Source organism: Rhinolophus sinicus, chromosome 3 (genome assembly GCF_057876585.1).
Source record: "Rhinolophus sinicus isolate RSI-liver-muscle chromosome 3, RSI-T2T, whole genome shotgun sequence".
In the NCBI taxonomy this organism is placed as follows: domain Eukaryota; kingdom Metazoa; phylum Chordata; class Mammalia; order Chiroptera; family Rhinolophidae; genus Rhinolophus; species Rhinolophus sinicus.
This window is the reverse complement of record NC_142503.1, coordinates 72,023,082-72,046,796: the sequence shown is the minus strand read 5'-3', so window position 1 is coordinate 72,046,796 and position 23,715 is coordinate 72,023,082. Positions and strand designations below refer to the sequence as shown.

Genomic DNA, 23,715 nt, shown 5'->3' with positions numbered 1-23,715 from the left:
AAAAGTAATTTAGCAACTATAGAAAAAAATAACCAAATACAAAGTTTTCAATTGTGTCAGAACACATATTACCTGGTTTTTATTAGTCCAATAAAAGCTATGGATTTTTTTTTTCCAAAAATTCAGGTTTGGATAAAGTCTACATGATTTCTGGATTTTCAAAATAACCCTATAAAACCATAAGGAGGGTATAGCATGGATCCAATTTTATAGTATCTATATATTTTTTTTCCAGATCACTGTTTCTTGCCCTCTTCTTTCGTAATATTTCCTATAGACTTTCTCTGTGGTTTTCAAAATCCCACTGGCATATTTTTATAGTACTCTACATTTGTCTTGTTGTGGGCTCAGATATTTCTAGAAGATCATATCACAGAGCCTAATAAAACACAGATAATGACATTTTTACCGATGTGGTGCGTCCATTTCTTACCGAGTTTCGGGGCCACACCATCCAATAACTGGAAGAGTTGGCACTAAGGAAGTTTGGGTCGCTGGCGGGCGGCAACATGATTACTGGCTGGAGGAAATGTGGATGAGTTGGTCTGTGTCTAATCCTTTTGTGGCTTCCTGTGTGACACACTGTAATGAAAACATCACCGCAAATTATAAGAATTGTCAAAATAGGCTACCAGAATTTTTTTTTTTTTCTCTACAGTTTGCTAACCAAAATTGTGCAGTGCGTTTTATTTCACACATGCGTGTAGACCGCTCTCACTCACTGGATAGACACAGAAGCTGAGCAGTTAACATGTGATAAGGAGGTTAAATCCTCTTTGAGGTCAATGGATTGGGGTGTAGAAGATAGTTGTTTCATGAGTTGGAATATAGAAATAGGTTGAAAGTCAAGTTTCACTCCTGGGGTTAAATCATATTTGCTTTTGAATGTTATGTACTTAGTGTGAGTATGAAAGACAGTCATACCATTTCTAAACTTAACAATATTTAGGAGATTTTGGGGTGTATGATGTTAACAGTTCAATATGTACAAACTTTCTTTTATAAAATGGTTAATTTCTTTAGATCCATTTAGGAAATTTATATACTACTTATTTGATTAGGCCATATGTAGATGAAAAGTTCTTTGGGAAATTAAAAGGGCTTAACCAATTCACTATTGAAACCACACCATTAGAGTAAGAATAGGTATTGTGCTAAGTGCTTTTCAATGATTGTCTCACTTACTCCTCCCATTATGTAGTCTATTATCCTCCCATTTTATAGATGAGGTACCAGAGACAGGCTTACACAGGGAGCCAGGACTAAATCACAATTCAAACCCAGGAAGGCTGACCCCGCACCCACGCCCTTAGCCAGTCAGTGAGTCCTTGCCCACCTCGGTACGCTTTCTTATGTGCTGCCACATCCTTTATTTCACCTAAGCTCCTCAGCACTGTGAGGCAGGCCAGTAAAGACAATTACTCCTACTTTGAAGATGAGGTTCATAGACAATTAAATGGCTTGTGCAGGGTCTCATAAAAAAATCTGTGACAACTGGACTAAATTCCAGTTTTCTTAATTTTACGTTAGGCTTGTTGTCTGTTAATCAGCTCATTGTTTTTACAGAAACTAGAATTTTTCTTAGGAAAAAATAATGAAATGTTCAAATGTAGTATATATGTGCTTAAAAATTATCATTAACATTTCTCTTAAAGCTAACAAAATATGAAAGTAAATTTTTTCTTTGATGCACTAATTCAATAGGTAGTTGCTAGGCTGCTTGATGGGCCAGAAATAAAACTTTGGAAGCATTAGGCTCATAAATAGTAGCTGAGGTCAGCAGAGAAGAATGGGCTCCCTCAGGGAGAAGTGTTGTGAAAGTATCATGCTATGATCAACAAGGAAATGAAATCCCAAAAATGATTTGATGCATATGATTAAGACAATTGAAATAGTTTAAGACAATTACTCTATTTTCAATGGCTCCCACGGCCATTCCCCCCTATACCTAAAAACAACAAGTCAGTTAAACACATACTTAATGCACACTTAACATGTCTAAAGCACTACTATGCAGAGGACAAAAATGACTGACACTGAACGCCAGTTTTACAAGGAAGGTCTTTTTAAATAAGGACTAGGCGATATGGCAATAGTGTTAATATGAGGTAGAATGTGAGAAGTGCCATAAGTAAAAAAAAATACAATGGGTTCAAGGAAGGGTGAGAGCACATCTGGTTGGGTGAAATCCAGAAAGTTTTGTAGGGAAACATTTTGTAGGATGGGTAAGGTTTCAACAAAAGAGAGAAGTGTGGGGTGAGGGTAGTGGGGGAATTTCAACAAAGTGGCTTTCAATCTACAAACTGAGAGAGAGAATGAAAGGAAGTTTATATTTTACCCTAATTTCTTAACATTACAACTGTTTTTTTTTAACCAGTTCTCTGCAAAGAATAGAACTATAAAGTATAGTATTTTAAATCTAAAACTTTTATTGATAAATCTTTTCTGTCAAGAAAATTAAAGAATTGTGCGATCAAGATAACCTGAATGATTATGTCCGTTGCAGTAAGTGAGGAAAAAAAAAAAAAAAAAAGAGGGCTTAAGTAATTGGCCTTTCAAGAAAAAGCCATTGGAAAGTTAAAAATAGAGTTAGTACCATCTTTGGAGTTTCTTCTACTTCTTCACGTCTTAGTACAAAATGATAGAGATTATAAAAACTTAATTCTGGAATTGAAAAATGGATATTAATGAAATGAGCAAAAAAATGTTTTATAACGTGCTTGCAATTGACAACATTTTATAACAACTTCTTCTTAAATATGGTTAAGTTTACAAAGGTCCTCTGCTTTTCAGAAACATCCAAAAGCTATTTTTCACCTGATAAAAATCTCTCAGCTCATCATGCTAGAATGTCTGAGACTCATTAGAACATACCAAATACATTCCACTTATCGAATGAATGAAACTACCAGAAGGTTGCTATGCTGAACACAACCTATATAACAAACATGTGTGGCAACTCCCCATGGACCTATTGGATTGCGGTGGTAACAGACGGTAAACTCAGCCCTTAGCTAACAATCCAAGATTCTCCCTTCTCTTAGGGTACAAGGCATCATTTCCCAAGAATTCTTACCCCAAAGTATTGAAATTATTAGCAGCTAATTATGTTTCAGTTAATATGGGCACCATGATGGTTCAGAATCAAAGAAATTAAGGGATGAGGAATTTGCAGTGGGTAAATTTGAATTTGAGAATGGCCAAATAGTTTTTATACAATATTGTCAGACTAATTTAGGTGAAGCTTGAAGCTATTTTAGTGGACTCAAACTTTAGAAAGAAGAATGAAATTTTCTTCTAAGTGGAAATAATGTTCTAATCATATGATTTAGGGCCCTTCTAATCCGGTTTTCTGTTGCTTTGATAACAGGAATTTAGTCTAAGCTCAGAAAGAACTAACTGATTAATCCATGATAATAGAACACTTGGGAAGTTCTATGTTTAAATGACTCAAGTGCATTATTTTAAGAGTTTAAGAAAATTAGTTAAAAAGGATTTTGGGGTATTATTTTTTTGTTATTTCCATAGTCAGTCCCTGTTTGCCTTTATTTAAAGATAGACTTTATTTTTTAGAGCAATTTTAAGCTTATAGCAAAACTGAGCAGGAAATACAGAGTCCCTATATATCCCCTTCCCCATACATGCACAACCTCCTCCGTGATGGACATTCTGCACCAGAGTTGTACATTTGGTACAACCAATGGACCTACACTGACACATCACTGTCATCCCAAGTCCAGAATTTACATTAGGGTTCACCTCGGTGGTATATATTCTATGGGTTTGGAAACGTGTAATGACATGTATCTATCACTGTAGTATCATGCAGACAACTTTCACTGCCCTAAAATCCTGTGTTCCACCTATTCATCTTCCCCTCCCTCCTTAACTCCTGGCAGCCACTGATCTTTGTACTATATCCATAATTTTGCCTTTTTCCAGCACATCAGATAGTTGGCCTTTTAGGATTGGCTTCTTTCACTTAGTAATATGTAGTGTTTTTTTTTTGTTTGTTTTCATCTTTTCATGGCTTCATAGCTCATTTCTTTTCAGCACTAAGAAATATACTCTGTTATCTGGATATACCATAATTTCTCTACCCATTTACCTACTGAAGGAAACCTTGATTGCTTCCAACCTCCTTTCCCTCCCTTTTTGAGCTATCTCTTCTGTTTAACTACAGATCCCTTTGCAAATACATTCACTGCAAATGTAGAAGTTCTAAGATGTAAGTGTTCTTGAAGCAACTGTTTTCAAAATACTGATTCCTAGGTCTCACCATCAGAAGTTATGCTGCAGGTACGATTGGGTCACAGGAATCTGCCTTTTGTGTAAGCTCCCATCGGGTGTTCTAATGCAGATGTACTTTGAGAAATTTTGGCATAAATGTAGTTTAATACTAACAAATCAAGTGCTAGGGCACTAAAACAAGTAAATAAAAATAAGCAGCCAAAGATGTGCCAAGTACCATTTAGAATTCAAGAATTCACCAATTAAAAATGCAAAGAGTCAAATCAAAATGCAATAATGCTTTTGAGAGGTTATTACTTCTAAGGTTCTCTATCAGAAACAATGGACATACAAAGATGTAGATGCCCAGATCTGTAACTACTGAGTCCAGAGGACTATAACTAGGCTCATGAGTAGGCACTGTCAGTGGTGTTAGTATTTACTACATGATTTGACCATGAGTTTTCTTATTTGATACTGCTGATTTCCCCAAATTTATGTTTTCAGAATGAATGGGCCTAAAATGGAAATAATTTTTTTAGATACGTTGTTTCCAAGTGCTGGTACTTTCTAGGAAAGAATTTAAAGTAAAAATGGAAAGAACATGAAGGTGGACCTCATTTCACTAGCCCATGGGTTCATTCTGTGCTAGCTAAACGTTTTCTGATTTCATTTTGTTTTCTGTTTTCTTGTTAAAATTTCACTCTGCGCATACCCAAAGTATTGCAAATGTGCCTCTTTCCTAGGGATCTATGAATTTAGCCAACGTGTATTTCCAACCCAAAACAGGATCTGATCTCTTCACTGAGATAGTACTCATGAGAAGCTTTTTTCATTTAATAGCATACTGCCCTTTCTTTGAAAATTTATTTGAGAGATATTAAGAAAAATCTGGTGGAGCCAAACCACCTATGTATGAAATTGAACAGATTGCATATTCTCCATTTTAAAACCTTAAGATCTTTAGTATTTTTTAATTATATATATATACATACATATATATGTATCTATTCCCTGTACCTAATAATTAAACCTATTTTGGTAATAGTTTAATTTTATTATTAGCTTTTCAAGAACAACATGAACAAAGCTTTTTTTTTTTTTAATTTTATTTTATTAAATTTATTGGGGTGACAATTGTTAGTAAAATTACATAGATTTCAGGTCTACAATTCTGTATTACATCATCTATAAATCTCATTGTGTGTTCATCACCCAGAGTCAGTTCTCCTTCCATCACCATATATTCGATCCCCCTTACCCTCATCTCCCACCCCCCACCCTCCGCCCCCCTTACCCTCTGGCAACCACTAAACTATTGTCTGTGTCTATGAGTTTCTGTTTCTCATTTGTTTGTCTTGTTCTTTTGTTGTTTTTGGTTTATATACCACATATCAGTGAAATCACATGGTTCTCTGCTTTTTCTGTCTGACTTGTTTCGCTCAGCATTACTCTCTCAAGATCCATCCATGTTGTCACAAATGTTCCTATATCATCTTTTCTTACTGCCGAATAGTATTCCATTGTGTATATATACCACAACTTCTTTATCCATTCATCTATCGAAGGACATTTTGGTTGTTTCCATGTCTTGGCCACCGTAAACAAAGCTGCAATGAACATTGGAGCACACGTGTCTTTATCTCTAAATGTTTTCAGAATTTTTGGGTAGATACCCAGGAGAGGGATTGCTGGGTCATATGGCAATTCTATTCGTAATTCTTTGAGGAACCTCCACACTGCCTTCCATAACGGCTGCACCAGTCTGCATTCCCACCAACAGTGTATGAGGGTTCCTTTTTCTCCACAGCCTCTCCAACATTTGTTATTATTTGTCTTGTTGATGATAGCCATTCTGACTGGGGTGAGGTGATATCTCATTGTGGTTTTGATTTGCATTTCTCTGATGATTAGTGATGTTGAGCATTTTTCCATATGTCTATTTGCCATTTGTATGTCCTCTTTGGAGAAATGTCTCTTCAAGTCCTCTGCCCATTTTTCAATTGGGTTGTTTGTTTTTTTGTTGTTGAGTTGCATGAGTTCCTTGTATATTCTGGATACTAGCCCCTTATCGGAGGCACTATTTGCAAAAATCTTCTCCCATTCAGTTGGTGGCCTCTTTATTTTGTCAATGGTTTCTTTGGCTGTGCAGAAGCTTTTAAGTTTCATATAGTCCCATTCGTTTATTTTAGCTTTTACTTCCATTGCCTTTGGAGTCAAGTTCATAAAATGCTCTTTGAACCCAAGGTCCATAAGTTTAGTACCTATGTTTTCTTCTATGCAGTTTATTGTGTCAGGTCTTATGCTGAAGTCTTTGATCCATTTTGAATTAACTTTGGTACATGGTGACAAATAGCAGTCCAGTTTCATTCTTTTGCACGTGGCTATCCAATTCTCCCAGCACCATTTATTGAAGAGGCTGAACAAAGCTTTTTTTATGATTTGTCCCTGGAAAGCAACTGTCAGCTGTCAACTCTATCACAACTCAGATCCCTTCATGGGTGAAATTCAGCATGAGTTAACTCCTCCCTCATCTCATGAACTAATATGTTCTGAATGTAATAGCTTGATTTATTCATTTAAAAACTGTTTATTGAGAGCCTACCTCGGGCAGGGCATTGTTTTAGGCACTTAATGCAAATGAAGACATTCCAGATTCCATCATTCAGTTCTAATAACTTTAACTTTTTCTATTAAAAAACATTTACAGGAATGAATCATTCACACACTTGCAAAATAAATTACACAGTGAGCTATTGTTGGAAAAAGAAAATAAAGGCTTCTCCTCATCTTACCCAGCTTGTATTCAATTCCCCATGGTTAACCATTTTTCAGATATTCAAAGGTATACTTCTAGACAGAGTTATGCATGTACAAGAGTACAAATATACATATAGAAACATTTACATAAACTGTTTATAAATAAAATGGAATATTAAAAGTATTGTTTAGCAATATGCTTTTAAATTTCAGTAAATTAGAATATTTGTACATGCCAATCATCTCATTATTAGCAGATAGTGTCCTATTACTAGACAAACTTACCTTATTTTATTTATTTATTTATTTATTACTATCTACAACAATATAGTAGATGTAATTATGCATATAATCTGATACTTTTTTGCGAACATTTATATATGATAAATCCTGAAGAAAATCTTAGCATTAGAATTGCTAGGTCAAAAATTTAAACATTTTACTAGATATTACTAAATGATATTTATATTAGTTTTCTAATGTATAACAAATTACCACAAATTTAGCGGCTTATACAATGCATATTTATTTTCTCAGTTTTCAAACTTTGTTACCATATTATTGACTATATTCCCTATGCTGTACTTTACACCCCTGTGACTATTTTGTAACTACTGATTTGCACTTCTTAATGCCTTCACCTTTTTTCACACAGTCCCCCAACTCCCCTCCATCTGATAGCCATCAGTTGTTCTCTGTATCTATGAGTCTGTTTCTGTTTTGCGCTGCTGTTGTTGTTCTTTAGATTCCACATATAAGTGAGATCATATGGTATTTGTCTCTCTCTCTGGCTTATTTTACTTAGCATAATACCCTCTAGGTCCATCTATGTTGTTGCAAATGGTAAGATTTCATTCTTTTTTATGGCTGAGTAATATTCCATTGTATATACGTACCACATCTTCTTTATCCAATCATCTATTGATGGGTACTTAGGTTGCCTCCTGACCTTGGCTATTGTAAATAGTGCTGCAGTGAACACAGGGGTGCAGTGAACATATATCTTTTCAAATTAGTGTTTTGGGATAATATCCTTTTATTTACTTATAGTTGCCTGACAATTAGACCTGCAAGCCCTTTCACTTTTGCCATCCAATGCAATATAATCATGAAAACGACATCCCATAATTTTTGCCACACTCTATTGATTAGAAACAAGTTACAGGTCTCACCCACATTAAATGTGAGGGGGTATACAAAGACATGGGTCACTGAAGGCCATTTAAGAATTCCTTGTATCACAGTATTCTAAGAGTGTTATAATAACCTATATTCTCACCAAAATTTTCAAGGAGGGCTTTATCAACCAGGGTTTAGTCAGGAAAACAGAGGTCACACTATGAATTCCATAAATGAGATTTAAGTACTTGGATTAGAAGCTTCTACAACAATTGGAAGAGCTAGGAAAGCAGATCCAGGTAGCTGCCAGCAATGATTCCTGGCTGTAGCAACAACTTGAGTGCTTCTTTGGAACTTGCCAGTAAATTGCTGAAATTTCCCAGAATCTCTGGGAAGATCTGAGTAACTACCTCAGTCATCAGTAGGAAAATGGGTGGGTCTCTAGAGCTAGTCAAAACCTCACATCTGCACACTCATCTAGCTGCAATAACCTCTGGAGAACGATGATTCTTATGTCCCTTCGGCTACCCTAATCTGGCACAAATGTGTCTTATTAGCAGCATACCTGGAACTATGTAATGAAGGGGATTTGGATAAAGCCAATCCTGGCTTCTGTTCTGTGATGAAAGGGACTTTAAAAGGGGGGATAGGGATGCTTTGCTAACACCAGACAGTCTAGCACTCATTCTCCACATCCATGTCAACCCTAAAAATGAGCAAATGTTGCCATTCTGAGAAGTGTGAATAACAGTCATGTGTGGTTAGTTTTAACTTGCATTTCCTTGATCAGCAGTTCCTTGATCAGCAGTAAGACGGATCATCTCTTTGTTCTAACATTTTAATCCAATCTGAGCAGTTTATATTTTATTTCTTAGAAGGCACTCTTACAAACTTGGGATGTCCAAACCTATTATTACATACAATATTCAGGCTGCCCCCAGTCCTGCCATTCAACCACTGATGTAAAAGGAACAGCAACAGAGCCAATTCTGGAAATCCAGCTTCATCTTTCACTTTCAGGGTTTTTGTTAAAACTACTCTATCATAGAAGAAAAATGCTTAAATATTAAAATATGCCCAAAGGTCAAATGGCACAGATGAATCTAATGAGTTAAATAGGGAATAATTAAAGGAAATAAAACATTTTCTATTAGTCTCCAAGTGTTGAACTTAGAAGAGTGTTGAACTCCAAGTGTTGATTGTTATATTTTACATTTAAAAGCTAATTTGAATTTCTTCCTTTTCACTTCATATCTAGTGATAAACTGTTGTTTCTAGACACACTAAGTAGGTAACACACACAAAAATGTTTTATAGTCAAATGCCTATGTCATCAATAATCGAAAGGCTAAAAATGGGACGTAGTGGCAATCATTACTATTTTAAAAAATCATTATGTTTAATTTCTACATGATGCTCAAACTTGGAAAGCATACATTGATATTTCCTTTATGTGACTTTTTTTTGGTCACAGATGTAGCTTAGGCTCATTTTAGCTATTACATTTATATGTTATGAACTCTTCATCTTCACCTTTATTTTAGGAATGCCTATTATGGTTTGATTTTAACTTGATCAACAGAAAACCAGGTGCATAGCAAATAAATTGCATTTATTGGCAAGCCTGAATATGATTATTTTTCATTTTGTTTATTATCAAATGCATTATATGTACTCCACAAAAATACTATCTCACTGAGCAATAATTCAACCCATTATATCAGTGAAATATAATAATATATTTAAACTGTTCCTGAGCCATTGATTATATAAAGCAGGGAATTGCTAACTATAATAAGAAATAACCCTTAAATTCAGTGGCTAAAGACAATAGAAGTTACTGAAGGAACAGTCTGATGTAGGTGTTTCTATCTACATGCAGATTTCCTCCGTATGGTGATTCAGGGATCTAGGTTTCTATTATCTTGTGGGTATATAATCTCCTAGGACATGAAGGATGGCCTTTGCATCCACCTTGTGGAGTGGGAAAATCCCCAGTTTAATCTTTCAGTTAATTGAATTGCCTCTGGGAGAAGATCAGACTAAGAGCATGGCTCCCAGGAAACATTCAGGTGGACAAAATGGCTCATGGGAAAACGCAGATTAGAGATTTGATTTAGTTTTCCACAATAAAGCCTGCAGTCTCAAGGAGTTCCCCTTAAATTGAAAGAGAAATATAAAATGTCTGAGTGTGTGTGTATGTGTGTGTATATATGTGTGTGTTTGTATTGCAGAGGGAGGGGATGATGGTGGTGGTGGTGGTGAGAAAGCAAAACACAAAAACAAAACAGCAACAACAGCAGCAACAACAAAAACAACAACGAAACCCAAAAGATATATGAGATCATGCCTTGAAATGAACTGTGATCATTTTATCAAAGAAACCTATCACTTTTTTGGGATAAAACTGTATTGCTAAATAATCTGTGAACTTGGACTAAAGTCCTGTAATGCTCAAGATTTAAAACAAGTCTTGGGACTGCATTCTTCTCATGTGCTGGTGACTGAGAAACCTGTGCAGACTGTATGGGGCTTAATCTAATGACTACTTTAGTTGCAGCCAAAGAGGATACTGAAAAGGAAAAAAAAAACACACAAAAAACACCAAAATGTCTTCGAGGGTGGAGCCCAGGGAGATCTTCCTAACATGTGCAATTTGGGTCTAATTAAGAAATATCCCCATACTCTTGGCTGAAAAACCTTATAATGATTGCCTCGAAGGATTTCAGAATTGCTGCAGGCCAGTGGGTTCTGTGTTTTTCTCAGCCATCCTATTTCCAGTAGGACTTTTACTGTGGTTACTATTCCATCACTGTGTATTGAGTGGCTGTAGGACAGATGGATTCACATTTGCAAGTGATTTAGAGATGACTACGAATCACTTACAGATAATGGACTTTGATGAAGATGCCAAGAGGACGGGCCTTCCGGCTTTCTCCCGTGAGGAAGGCTTGAATGGGATCCATGTGTGCAAAGAAGGGAGCAAAAGAATGTTTGGTGCTCAGAAAGGCAGACTGTGGCAAACATTTTGATGCTCACCCAATGTTCCATCTGCTCTCCCACATTTCCCAGCCTCAGTCTCTGATTTTGTAGCAGAGTTCCTTGCAGAGTGCCAATATGGCGGGGAATAGGGGTGGAGTATTGAGGGTAAGGCATGGAGTTGGGAGAAAAGATAAAAATTAGAATAGCTGAACATACTTAGGATATATTTTGCCTATTTTAAAATGTATCTGGGAATGACAGAGTCCATCATCCATTTGATAGAAATAATAGTAGCTGGCATATATCAAACATCTACATGCGCTAGCCACTATATCAAGTCACTTAGTCATCACAATTGCCCTATGAGTTGGTACTAATATTATTCCTGTTTTACAAGTGAGGAAATTGACATAGGGTAAAGTTAAGCAGCTTTTAAGTGGTACCAAGCTCATAAGTGGTAAAGATGATATAAGTGACCTCAGCAGATTTATAAGCAGAGCAGAAGGCAAAGTCAGGAAAGGGTCAAGAACCAAGGTTATAGTACCAAAAGCCTCTGTTGTTATAATCATTGGTATGTTTGCCAGAAGGGGCAAAGTGAAGGGTAAGAAGCACCAGAGACTGGTTATTTCTAATTCTACTCTGTGCATTTGTCTAACTAGTTATTTGAGGGGAGAATTTTATGATAAAATTTTACTTAGCGCTATTTCATTTTTCCCCTTTCTTTCTTTTGTATTTCATTCATCAACCTATGTGAAATATGTTTAGCTGAAACGCATAAAAGGTATTTTAAAATTCACATATCAAATTACAAATGCTAGTTTAGTACTACATAAAGTTAGAATATGACTTCAAATTGCACTTAAGATCATTGTATGTATAAGATATATTCTTTGAAACAGTCTCTTTCAAGTTTCCCTAAATATAACATTTTAAAGAAAAAAACTAACAACATATAGTAGTTTACATTGAACTGTTGGTGTTTGGTGATTTTTTTTCACTTTAAATGGAGTTTAATGTATTATTTTTTAAATTGATTTGCTCTTAATGCTACCAAACTATAGATGGTCTCAAAAATAATGAGGTGTAATGTACTGTTGCTACATTTTGTTATAAGAACCACCAACTTTGGATGTGTCATGGATAACACTTTCCTTTTGACTAGGCACTATTAATCGGGTGTCAGACCTTTTTTATTTTTACTAAACTAGAAATTACCCTTATTGCTGTAGATTCTTTTCTTTATTTTTAGATTTCAAATTCTAATATTCACATCACTAAAAATTTTAAAAAGACATGAAAAGAAAGTAAATTATACTAACACTGTGGTCATGTTATCCTTTTTCTGATCTTTTCCATCAAAAATATGCATAGTTTATGCTGATGCTATAATATTAATTTTATCATTTTTCTCAGTAAAAGAGGATACACACCTTGAAAATAGAACCTAACCTGAAAGTGATGGCCCAAGATAAACATTTGAGTTTAAAGTAGTCCTCCCTTAAAGCACCTTAAACTTCCTAAGAAGAGACATTCCCTATTAGCACAGAGTCTCTGGTAATGGATGAACAGTTTTCTATCCTTTTAGCTATCATAAGAAGTTCACTATAAAATGTAAGCTCAGAACTCACAGTGCCAATTAAAAATAACACCTATTTTAGTTCAAACAAATACCTCTTGTTTCAGAAATGACTTAATTGATGTGACCTAATAGGTATACCATGCCCAATGGAGCAATCCCATCTTAGCATGTTTTTTTTCTACAGTTCTCATCACTGTTGCACAAGGGTTGACTTGTGTAATATTAGCAACGTTTTCAAAGCCTATGCAACAATGTAATAAACTCAGAGAAGGCTGCACTGGCATATAAAGTGCTGAACAAGCACACTCCAATTAACACCGGAATCTTCTGTGATTCATATCAGTACTTCAAAAGCAAATTATATGCATCATTATTTTGCATTTTATTCCATGGGATACATCTAACACTATAAAAGAAACATCCAAGGAATGCACTAAAATTCTGAAGGATAAACAAAATGTTATCTTGCTTTGCTGCATATAAATTTTGTTTTATATACTTATAGAAGCTGTGGATCTAATGGGTGAAGGACCTGTTTAAAAAGAATTCCAGAGTTGCATTTTGAACGTGAAATTAGTTGGTGTTGGGTGATTGGTAACCCTCACAAAAAATATGAGGTTAAACATTATCCATCTGACTATTCAGACAGTTTAAAATGTCAGAAATATATTTCAGGTTTCCTATGGCCTTTTAACAATCATATATAAAATGAATATTAAAGAGAAAAGATCTTAATTTTTTACTTTTTAATTGGAAAGCTAGTTAAAAATAATAGTGCTCTTTTAAAATATCTTATTATTGGATAATCATATTTAATTTTTCTTAATATTTTAAGTAATTCAACAGGAGATAATATAGGTAAGCTTGATGAACAAAAGGTCACAATGTACTTTATTTATTTAATGTAGACAAAATAAGAAAATATGAGTCGTCCAAGTAAACATACCAGATAGATGGTAACCTAAGCTGTAAAAATACTTTAAAAAATGAATTAAAGAAAAAGCTAAAATGAATGCAATGTTATAGTAGAGATAGTTCGGGGCCATCAACTCCTTGAGTCACCAGCACCAGGAATAATACGGCAAATATTTAGTCATAGTGTCTAGAATATGCAAAAGATACTTGGTGACACAGAAGAGTGATACTTACTTTACGTTTGTGAGGAGGTGATTCTTAATTTCATAAACATAATTTAAAATATATGTATTTTTGACCACATGAACGTATGTATTTAAAATGATTCCATGCTCTTTTCAATGTCTGCCTTGACTTCATGAGAACAAGCTCTCGCGGTGACTCCACAGGCAGGGACTGACCCTCCCAGAGGGTCAGGTTTCCAAGGCACGCAGCTTCTGATCAATGCTCCAGCATACTCGATCAGGGAATGGTTACAAGGAACGCTGGCTGGAATGTGCACTTTGACAGAATTTATAGATACCATTATATTTCTGGTGGCATTACAAGGGATGAAAGCTCCATTAACCTATTAAGCACAGAGGGTATAAAAATGCTCACTGGTAGAAAATCATGGAGACCAGGAGGAAAGGTTTTGCTGCACTGCTGTGCTGGAAATGGATGAGAGAAAGCTGTTTATACACGGAGCTAGATCTTAATCTCTTTGTCATAGAAGGGGAAGGACTTTTCGAAAATGGATGCCTGCTTAATCTCCTCTCTTCTCAGGAAGCTTCTGGCAGCAGCGCAATCACGTGACTCCAGTGTGGGCATGGACATGTGGCCTTCGGCTACCCTTCCGGCACATATTGCTCTCTGCAGAAGTCTATGCAGGCGTATGGTTGTCCCTGGGTGGCCATCTGTGGCCATTCTGTAGTGTGTCAGTAATCAGAGTGCCTCAGATGTTATTGTAGAGAACTAGTGGTTTTCATTCCCATTTATGTACTTTGGGGGAAAGGGGTCAATGTGGGGAGCTGTCTAGAGACAAGGGCTACCCTGAGCACAGGTGCAGCAGACAGCAGCCGGTATGGTGAGATATGAGGGTAAGTAAGTGCTCACAAGCACCAGTCTTGCTTCAAAGGGGCTGTGATGAGTGCGAAGGGATGAATATGGTTTCTATGTTTGCTGATGTGAAAATGCTGATTTCAGGCAGCCAGGAATGTTCACTGATCCAAAATATCTCCCTTTTCTGACCGTCTGTGTTCCTGAAATCGCAGCCATCAAGTATTCTTTCTTTGGGAGTAAGTCTTTGCCTTTTCTAGGAATGCTCTTTAGAAATCTATTTATTACACTGAGGGAGAATGCTTTTATATTGTTACTTACTTTTTTCCAGGAAACAAAGGAAACTTTGTTTCCATTCATTTATTCAGTCATTCATTCAAGAAATGCTAGGTTTTGTGATGAAAATACAGAGATTAAGGCTGTTGCTGACCTCAAGTTTTTACTATATAGAAGAAGTATTAATAAACGTATTTGAAAAACAATTCAAGACAAAAATATGATTACTGGTATAACTCAGTGGTTGCCCCAAACAAGTCAAGTATCAAATTGTTTGTTAAGTTCCACCAAGAATGCTTTTCAAATAATTATAATAGGTAACATGGCTATTGTATGCTGACTACTACATCTTAAGTGTTTTCCTTGAATTAGTTCATTTAATTCTCACAACAGCTTTAGGAGATAGCTCTATTTTACCATCTCTATTTTACAAAAAAGATCAAATAATTTTTCCAAGGTCGCACACTAGTGAGAGTGAGGGGTATCTGAGCCATGCCCCAACAAAATGCTGTGGACACCGGAGTAGAAGTACAAACAAAACAATAATTGGAGCACTTGTCTAAAAGGACTAATAGCTGACGTTTTTAAAGTATCTGAATATTTGATTGAATTCAAGTTTTCTCTCCCATATTATAATTATAATTATATTCAACAGAACCTTTCTGCTGTGGTCAATTTGATCCATCTGGTGGGATACATTTTATTACGGTCACCTAAGACCCATTCTTCCACGTGGAAGGGCTCACACTTTGCATAAATGAAATAATAGTAGTCTATTTGATATCTGAAGGAAATAGAATATTTACTCCCTCAATTTTCCTTCCTGTCTCTTTTTCTCTCACCTTATTTTCCTGATTTTAGTACTAATTTTTTTTCTTCTAGAATTGTTACTCTAGATTGGGATATTGGTATAAAGTCCCTAGTAAATGGTTTTAATGTATGTGTATTGTTTTTCCCTGCTCAGCATCTATTTCTGATAGTAACACCATTTTGTCTTTAGACAAATACCTCTTGCCAACTTCTGGTTGAGGTAGTTTGGGCAGGGCCAAACTCATTTTCTAGGGGCACAGGGTCCAGGCCTGGACAAACAAAGTGCTACAGTTTTAGGTCACCCAGGTCAAGACAATGGCACTCAAGCTTGGGTTTCTTATCACGACTTATAGAAAAGAGAAATTCTTTCCTTGGTGTTTACAATGAGACGTAGGAGGTGAGACTATAGCTGCTTGCCACTGTGTTGGAAGAACCTACAAGAGAATAAAGCTGACAGAGGAAAGGAGAAGCCAGAGATGATGAGAGAGAGCTTTTGGACAACACTGCTTGACTATCGGAATCCAGCGGTACCTAGGAAATCTCTAGAATTTTCCAATTTGTGAGTCTAAAAATTTTCTTTCTTTGTATGAGCCAATTCACATTTTTTTTTTCTGTCTTGCAGCTGAGAAAAACTGACTAGATACAATGATCATAGCCTTTTGTAAACGTATTATCTGCGCCCATTACAAGACATTAGCAATGAAGGGTTCTGGTTTGCTAAAGTTCACCCACCAGGAGAAGGCTTGACCAAGATCACAGGAGAATCGGGATGTTTCATTAAGAAAGACAGGTTAGTGGAAAAATCTGCAGATCATGCTCTTCGGGTCTGGGGAAGTAGAGCCTAGTGTGTGAGAATTGCTATGGCCCTAGACTGACACCACAATGCAAACTTCACGAAAGCATCAACTTCCTTTTGCTATCATTGTATTCCCATCACCAGGCACGATCTTTGGCATCACATGGGAAGTCAATGCATTGCTGATGAAGGAACATATGAGGACGTGCAGCAGAAGGAGTCACTGAGAAGGTCATTCACTTCATCAGGCTTGATCTGACTACACTGGGTATTGTGAGGAAGCGAAGCCAGGTGTAATTTTCGAACAATGGAGCGACTTCATAGTTAGACTGAGTGAGTCAGACCAGGGAGGCTGTAGGGCAGAGTGGTAGGAGCACATGCTTTAAGGTCAGGCAGAACATTTGAATCTAGGCACTGTAATTGCTTTCTCTATGATCTTAGGCAATCTAATCTAATTTTCCTGAGCTTTCATCTCCTCAATTGTAAAACTGGCAGTATAGTATCTCATGTGTTGTTATGGACATGATATGTGATAATGAACACAAAATAATGTCTGGCACACAGAAAGAGCTGCTATCATTTCTTTTTCTTTTTATCATTATTCATGCCATCATAATTATTATTACAGTGAGTCAGAATAGTATAGTGAGAGGAGCTCTACACATTATTAAAATAACTATGCTGTATTCTTGATCTTTTAAAAAAAAATTTAAACTATATTGGCCACTTCAGATCTCCTCCTTTTCTGTAAAATATACTTGTGGAGAAACGAGGTTACATATAAAAGCACTTATTAAATTGAAAAGCATCATAAGAATGCAAGACAATATTATTTTCTCCTACTATATAGGGTTTTGTCATTTGAGCTTTTGGTTTCTCTTATTTGGCTCACTTGACCTTGGCTTTCAAACCACATTGTTCATAAATAACAACAGGGAACCTCAAAAATGCAGTTTCTTGGGCCTCACCCTCAGAGGATCTGATCCAACAGGTCTGTGGTGGGGGAGTGGGGATGAAGCTGCATTTTTAAACAAGCTTTCCTGTTCGTGCCAATGCAGGTGACCTGCAGACATCCTTTGCGAAACACTGCTCTGTGAGGTGCAACTAATTTGAAGACTGCGATGACCACTCTGGAATTCTGGATCTTGCTTGGTCCTGAAGCAGTGGTTGGTGAGGGCTGCTATGAGAGCTGGGACCCTCTGTGCATCGTCATTTCTATTTGTAGCTGAGTGGAGCTGGCAGCAGGCACAGGTTGGCAGCAGCCTGCAACACACTCCTTGTCAAAGCACATACTGTTTCTGCAGCTGGCACCTATTCCCTGTACATCCCAATTATGACAGTATTACTGAGTCTTGTGACAGCCACACATTTCATCACCTTGGGGGACTGGGCAGAGTAGGTTTGCTGTGGCATGGGTGCTCCGCTCTCCTTTCCTTGTTTTTATCATTGCTTAGGAATCTTGTCGGTGTCACTTGACACTGAGTGTTTGCTGTTCCTAACTGGGGATGTTTGGAGCCCAGACCAGCTCAGAGATTATGTACAAGCTGCAGGTTGTGGAGAGTCTACCTGCTGTAAAACACTCGTCTTCGAAGCATTTCTATTATTAAAGTTGTCATGATTATGATGATCACCATGCCTTTGCCCTCCTTGGCTGGGCTTTTATGCCTCAGCAAATCGTTCCTACCTCTGGATGCACAGGGCTGGCTCTCTATAATTTGATAGAACTACAGGGTACATTTTCCTCTACCTGCATAATGGAGACTTTTGACTCTTGCATAGTTTGTTCCCTCTTAAGGAAAGTAAAGGGGCTTAATGAAAGCGATGTTATACTATTGTACAAAATATACAGTTGATATATGATATATACTCAGAATGCCTGTACTTATTAACCTGATTTAAAAAAAAAAAACGAGTAACAAGTTGATATACAAAGAATCGTATGTTGAGAGTATCTATCTTTTGGATAATCACTGGCAGTAGATTGCATTTAAAAGTTACAATTAAGCAAGATATTAAAATAAACAAGCTTTCTTCTATTTATTTAAGCTATCCTACATGTATGTGTGATCAATAAATGTTACTGATACCACACTCTCATTTGAGATCAGTGTTGAATTTAAAAGTTACTTGGTATTATCTGAAAAAAAAAGATTGCTAATGGTCACATCTGGAATAAAAGGGTGAATACAATTGATACTAATAGGAGAGATAACTGGCAAATGTGAATGTTGACAATAAGTGTAGTAGTAGCCATTTTAGTGATACTTGACTCTTAAGATATATGTAAGTCTGTAGTAGAATCTCTCTCAAAAAAATTAGTGTGGTCCTGGGATATAAGAAAACACAAAAATTAACAAAATAATTACCATACCTGTATTTGAGTGTTATGCCCTCCATATCTGAAGGGAAGCAGAAGCATGGAAGAGGAAAAAAAAATGGTCATGGACTTTATAATGCAACCTTACGTGTTTAAGTTCTAAGAATGAAGTTCCAAGTTATTTAGCTGTAGAAGAGACAGCTGGGATCTGATTTCAATGTAGTAATGGACTTCAAAAACTGGATGCAAGTAATGAATAAGAAAATGTTTAATTTTTGCCCCCACTCAATTTTAGCAAGAGCAAGGGGAAATATGCCTGAATACTAAGTCTGACAGATTTACATTTGAAGTTGATGTTTCTATAAGAACAATTCCTGAAGGATGGCATTGTGAGAACGAGCTTTAAAATACAACACAATCTAGATTGTTAGGATGGTTTTTGAGTGGCTGTGGCCAGTGCTGGAAAGGTCACAGTTCTTTTTAAGGTACTTCAACCCTAGAATTCTATGATTGGGCCTAGTTGTAGCATGGTGTCCAAGAGGAACAGACAATTGCTGTGAGAGAAGTTCACAGAATTGCCTCAAACTCAAAGGTTAACAGAAATAACAGGGCAGTTTTCAGTTTAACTTGGAGCAGATAAAGTAGAGTTGTAGGAAGACTGGTGACATGTACTGATCTGAGGTAAATTTCCTGTTGGAGAAGTGCCACACAGACAGGGAGAAAGTGGCTGAAAATATCAACTAGGGCAGTCACAAACCAGGAACTTGATGAGACAAGTCTGATCCAAATTTTTATATATGATTTATGATGAACAGCCTGTTCTTTGAATACAATCGGCAGCACTGATTTCCTTGTTCTTGTAAAACGTTGATAAAGTTACCCTTTCTCTGAAGTTAATTGTTTAAAAATTGGGGCAACATACACATAACATAAAATTGACAATTTTAACCATTTTTAGAGTACAGTTCAGTGGTAGTAAGTACAGTCACACTGTTTTACAACCTTCATCATTGTACATCCCCAGAACTTTCTCATCATCCTAAACTGAAACACTGTACCCATTACACAACTCCTGATCTCTCCCCCGCAATAAAGTTGTTTTTATAATTAATTATATTAAGCTGTTGACTACCATGTGCATAGTAGTTTTGTCAAGAAGATACATTTAATTATGGTTATCCTATCTTAGGGGAAAAAAAAAAAGTGAAGCATGTATTCCCAGCTGAACAATATGGCCATTAACGGTTACAAGTTCTAGAACTAGAGGAAGTAAGGTCTATTACAATTAAAAAAAAGAAAACCCACAAAACTTTAAAACAGGGAGCATTTGAATCTTAGGGGGTGATTCTCTTCACCGCCCCTATTTATACACATATGAATATTCAGGTTGTGGTTGGAAATACTTTCTCATATATAACTACATTGTTACTAGGCTGTAGCTATAATATAGCCCAACCATGCACAAGCACTGGCTCACAGTAACAAAAAGATGATTAATTTTACATCAAAGAAGCACATCTTCCGACTGCTGTGCCATCCAGGCTATTACTTTTGGGTTTCTAATGACCATAGTTCAGTAATAGATTCAAAATATTACCAACTTTTGTGAAGCATATTTAACAATCCACATTGAACTTTGCATTATTTGAGTTGAGGTAAAATGTTTGTTGTTTACTTTTGTAAAAGTACCAGTGCTATTCTTATCTATGCTCATTGGCTATAAAATTAAAACAAAACTGGCTGCATTAACACATACATTTGTTTTTAGGATGTGCAGAAAAATAAACTGAAAAACTGGGAAGGATATTTAACAATCTAAGTAAAGTACTTTTTTACGTAAGGTCTATGTTAATTTGTTCTTTCTAAAAATTATCTGTCTTTTCTTGCCGAGGTGTAATATTTTCTCTTTCCTTATTCCGTTTTTTCACCATGCCATGTCCAGGTTGGATCTATTTTTATTTACACTCTTTGCATTTCAATCTTGGAAAATTCTCAACTATTATCTCTTTAAATATAGGTTACCGCTCATTTGCATTTGGTGGGCCATATGAATCTATTCGTCTTTTGGTGCTGAATTCTGAGTGGAATGGTTAGTTTGAACTTCCAACTGATTGAATCTCTCTTTGTAGTGTTAGTACAGAGATCTGAAAAATAGTGCATACTTTTGTCTTAAATTTCTAATTGGTTCGATTTCTTATTTATCTGTTCTTGATTTGTTTATATCTGTTTTGGTTTCATTCTTACTCTTACACTTTTTAAAGATAAAACTATTTTCATAAGGAACTCAAAGACTTTTTATTAGAGTCATTTTGAAAATAAAATTTTTTAAAAATTCCATTTTATTGGTAGTGAATAAGTCAACTATTGTTCTTTTTCCCAGTGCTAGTCTCTAGGGGTTTTGGAATAATCCTTCCTAAATTTAGCATGAGTGAGCTGTCCTTCCCGTCTGCCTGCTTCTCCCCTCCTGCCAGACTCATTACTACCTGCTCTCTAGTTTGAGGGTGGTTTTCCCTGCCCTGGGATCCTGACCCAAAACACAACACTGAGCTGGTGAATGGCACAGCCCAGGTCCTGCCTAGGAAAAATCCTTTGATCTCCCAATCTCTGATGGGTCACAGTTTTATATCAGGGTAGCCTCAGGCAATGGCGAGTTCTGTCAGCACCCTTTCACTTGCCAGCAGCCCAGTTTAATGATGCCTCTCGTTGCTTCCTTCCTTGAATCTGCACAGGCCCACAGATTCGTCCTCTACTTTTAAATCTATTTCTGGTCTGTTTCTGGTACATGAATCTTTTTTTTTTTAATTTTTTGAGTGTACTTGTGTTTAATTATTTATTTATTTATTTATTTTTTAATTATTACTCTCTTTGGAGTGGAGGAAACATTCAAGGTTGACTGACAGTGTTAACCAACCTATGAGGCTGAGGACTATATGTGCAGACTATTGAGATAATTAATGCTAAAATCTGTTTATGAACTTAATAAATCAACTAGTCTCTTTGAACTCAACTTTAAATAACTTTTTTTGTGTATGCTCTAGCTTGAAAGTTGGGAGATGGATCAGCTGATTTAGAACAAAGCACCTCCAGTGATTCAGTGATTATTTCAATGAAAAAGGGAAGAAAAACATGACTGATAAGAGGCAACCTGGCCTCTAATAGCTAGATGATTCATAATTATTCATCTAGAGTCTTTTTATTTTGATATTTGTGTATATTTTGTATAAAAGTAATTTTTGTCTTCAATGACTTGGATAATTATCTCAGATATTCTCAGAAAAAAAGTGTAAGTTGAGGAAAAATGCTTTGGGATGTATATTATGATAAGGGTGGAAAATAGACATAGCTACAACAATGTACAATATTAACACTGCAGGAATAATTGAAACTATTAAGCTTGAAATTTCAAGTGAGTCAGTGCCCTGATCACTAACTTTGCAAAGTTTTCTTCGGTATATTTATTTTCCTAATGAGTTGTCACATGTGCTTAATGTCAACAACCAACAAGGAGCTTCTTATAAGATTAAAAAATGGTTGCATTTGCTTGAAATACTGAACATATGAGTCATTTACAAAAGCTTGCACAATAATTAAATTGGAATAAGAGTAATGAGGTATAAAGATCACACTCACTAGCTAAATTTCAGAGTGAAGCTTTGTGGAGATGCCAAGAAAATTAAAATCAAAATATTCCCACATAACTTTATGAATGGTATAGAAATCTTTGGCAACAGTATAAGGTTGTTACCCCATTTTTACATTAAATGTTCAGTTAAATGTCAGCAAATTTGATGAAATGGAACTGGAAAAGGCTAGTGCCTGTAGCTTTTTCGTTGTTGTTGCTATTGTTGTTGTTGTTGTTGTTTTTTCTTTTTCTTTTTTAGTCCTTAAAAACTCAGTTTTGTTAAGACATGATTCACCCAAATCTTATATAAAGGACACTGTGTGTGTGTGTGTGTGTGTGTGTGTGTGTGTGTAGCAGAAGACAAGTGAAGCTGATCATGCTTGTCAGATGATTTGCACATAAAGAATATCTGTTCTGGGAGTGGACAGAAAAATCGGGGTTATGTAAACACGTCTCTCTCTGTCCTTGAAGAAGAGGCTAGGCAACTAAAACAAAAATATGTATGCATACTATTGGTGGAGAAACTCTAAAGGTACTTTAGGCCTGATTTGACACACCATGCAACTTTTCCAGGCACAATAAACAATTTTCATAAACAGATTGAGCTGAAAGATTCCCCGCCACTGCCCTACCATTCAGCTAACACTGAGTTGAACTATGTAAGATAGTTTAGCCTAGGTTCTACACAATTCCTGTTCAGAAAAAAAGGTTGATAATTATTATGGATTCAAAACATGTATGGACATGATTTATAAAAGCAATGATTTATTGTTTATTTTTAAATTGTAAGTAGAAAAATTGCTGTATGTTTCTTTGGCAATCTCTATGACCCAAATTACTCCGGTTATCTAAACAATATCATCTATTTTTTGAGAATTCATTAAGATGTTCAGAAAAATCCAGTGGCCATGTATAAAAATGGTTTGTTAATTCTCCTTCATTTTTAATAAGAGGTAACTAGAACTTTTTCATCTGGTCTCTTTCTTGTTTTCACTGGAAATATTCACTTGTGTTTTCATTATTACTATTATTATTTTTTGTGCACTTCCACAAGACTTTGTTTTCTGGTACAAGAATACTGATATTTTTTTATTGACTCTGTCATATAGCATGTTTCCCGGAATATAAGACCAGGTCTTATAATAATTTTTGCTCCAAAAGATGCATTAGGGCTTATGTTCAGAGGATGTCATCCTGAAAAATCATGCTAGGGCTTATTTTCCAGTTAGGTCTTAGTTTTGGGGAAACACGGTATAATGAACGTAATGAAA

At 36.0% G+C, this 23,715-nt stretch overlaps 1 long non-coding RNA gene across 2 annotated transcripts in view; it reads left to right on the top strand.

Moving 5' to 3' along the window:
• Positions 1-18,553, top strand: part of LOC141570400 (uncharacterized) — a 43,953-nt gene extending 25,400 nt beyond the window's left edge. The window contains exons 4-6 of one of the 2 annotated variants that reach the window (XR_012494403.2): positions 16,332-16,499; positions 16,650-16,736; positions 17,564-18,553. This is a non-coding gene — a long non-coding RNA (uncharacterized LOC141570400). The remainder of the gene's footprint in view (positions 1-16,331; positions 16,500-16,649; positions 16,737-17,563) is intronic. The other variant, XR_012494404.2, reaches the window with a different exon arrangement.
• The last annotated feature ends 5,162 nt before the right edge of the window (positions 18,554-23,715 follow it).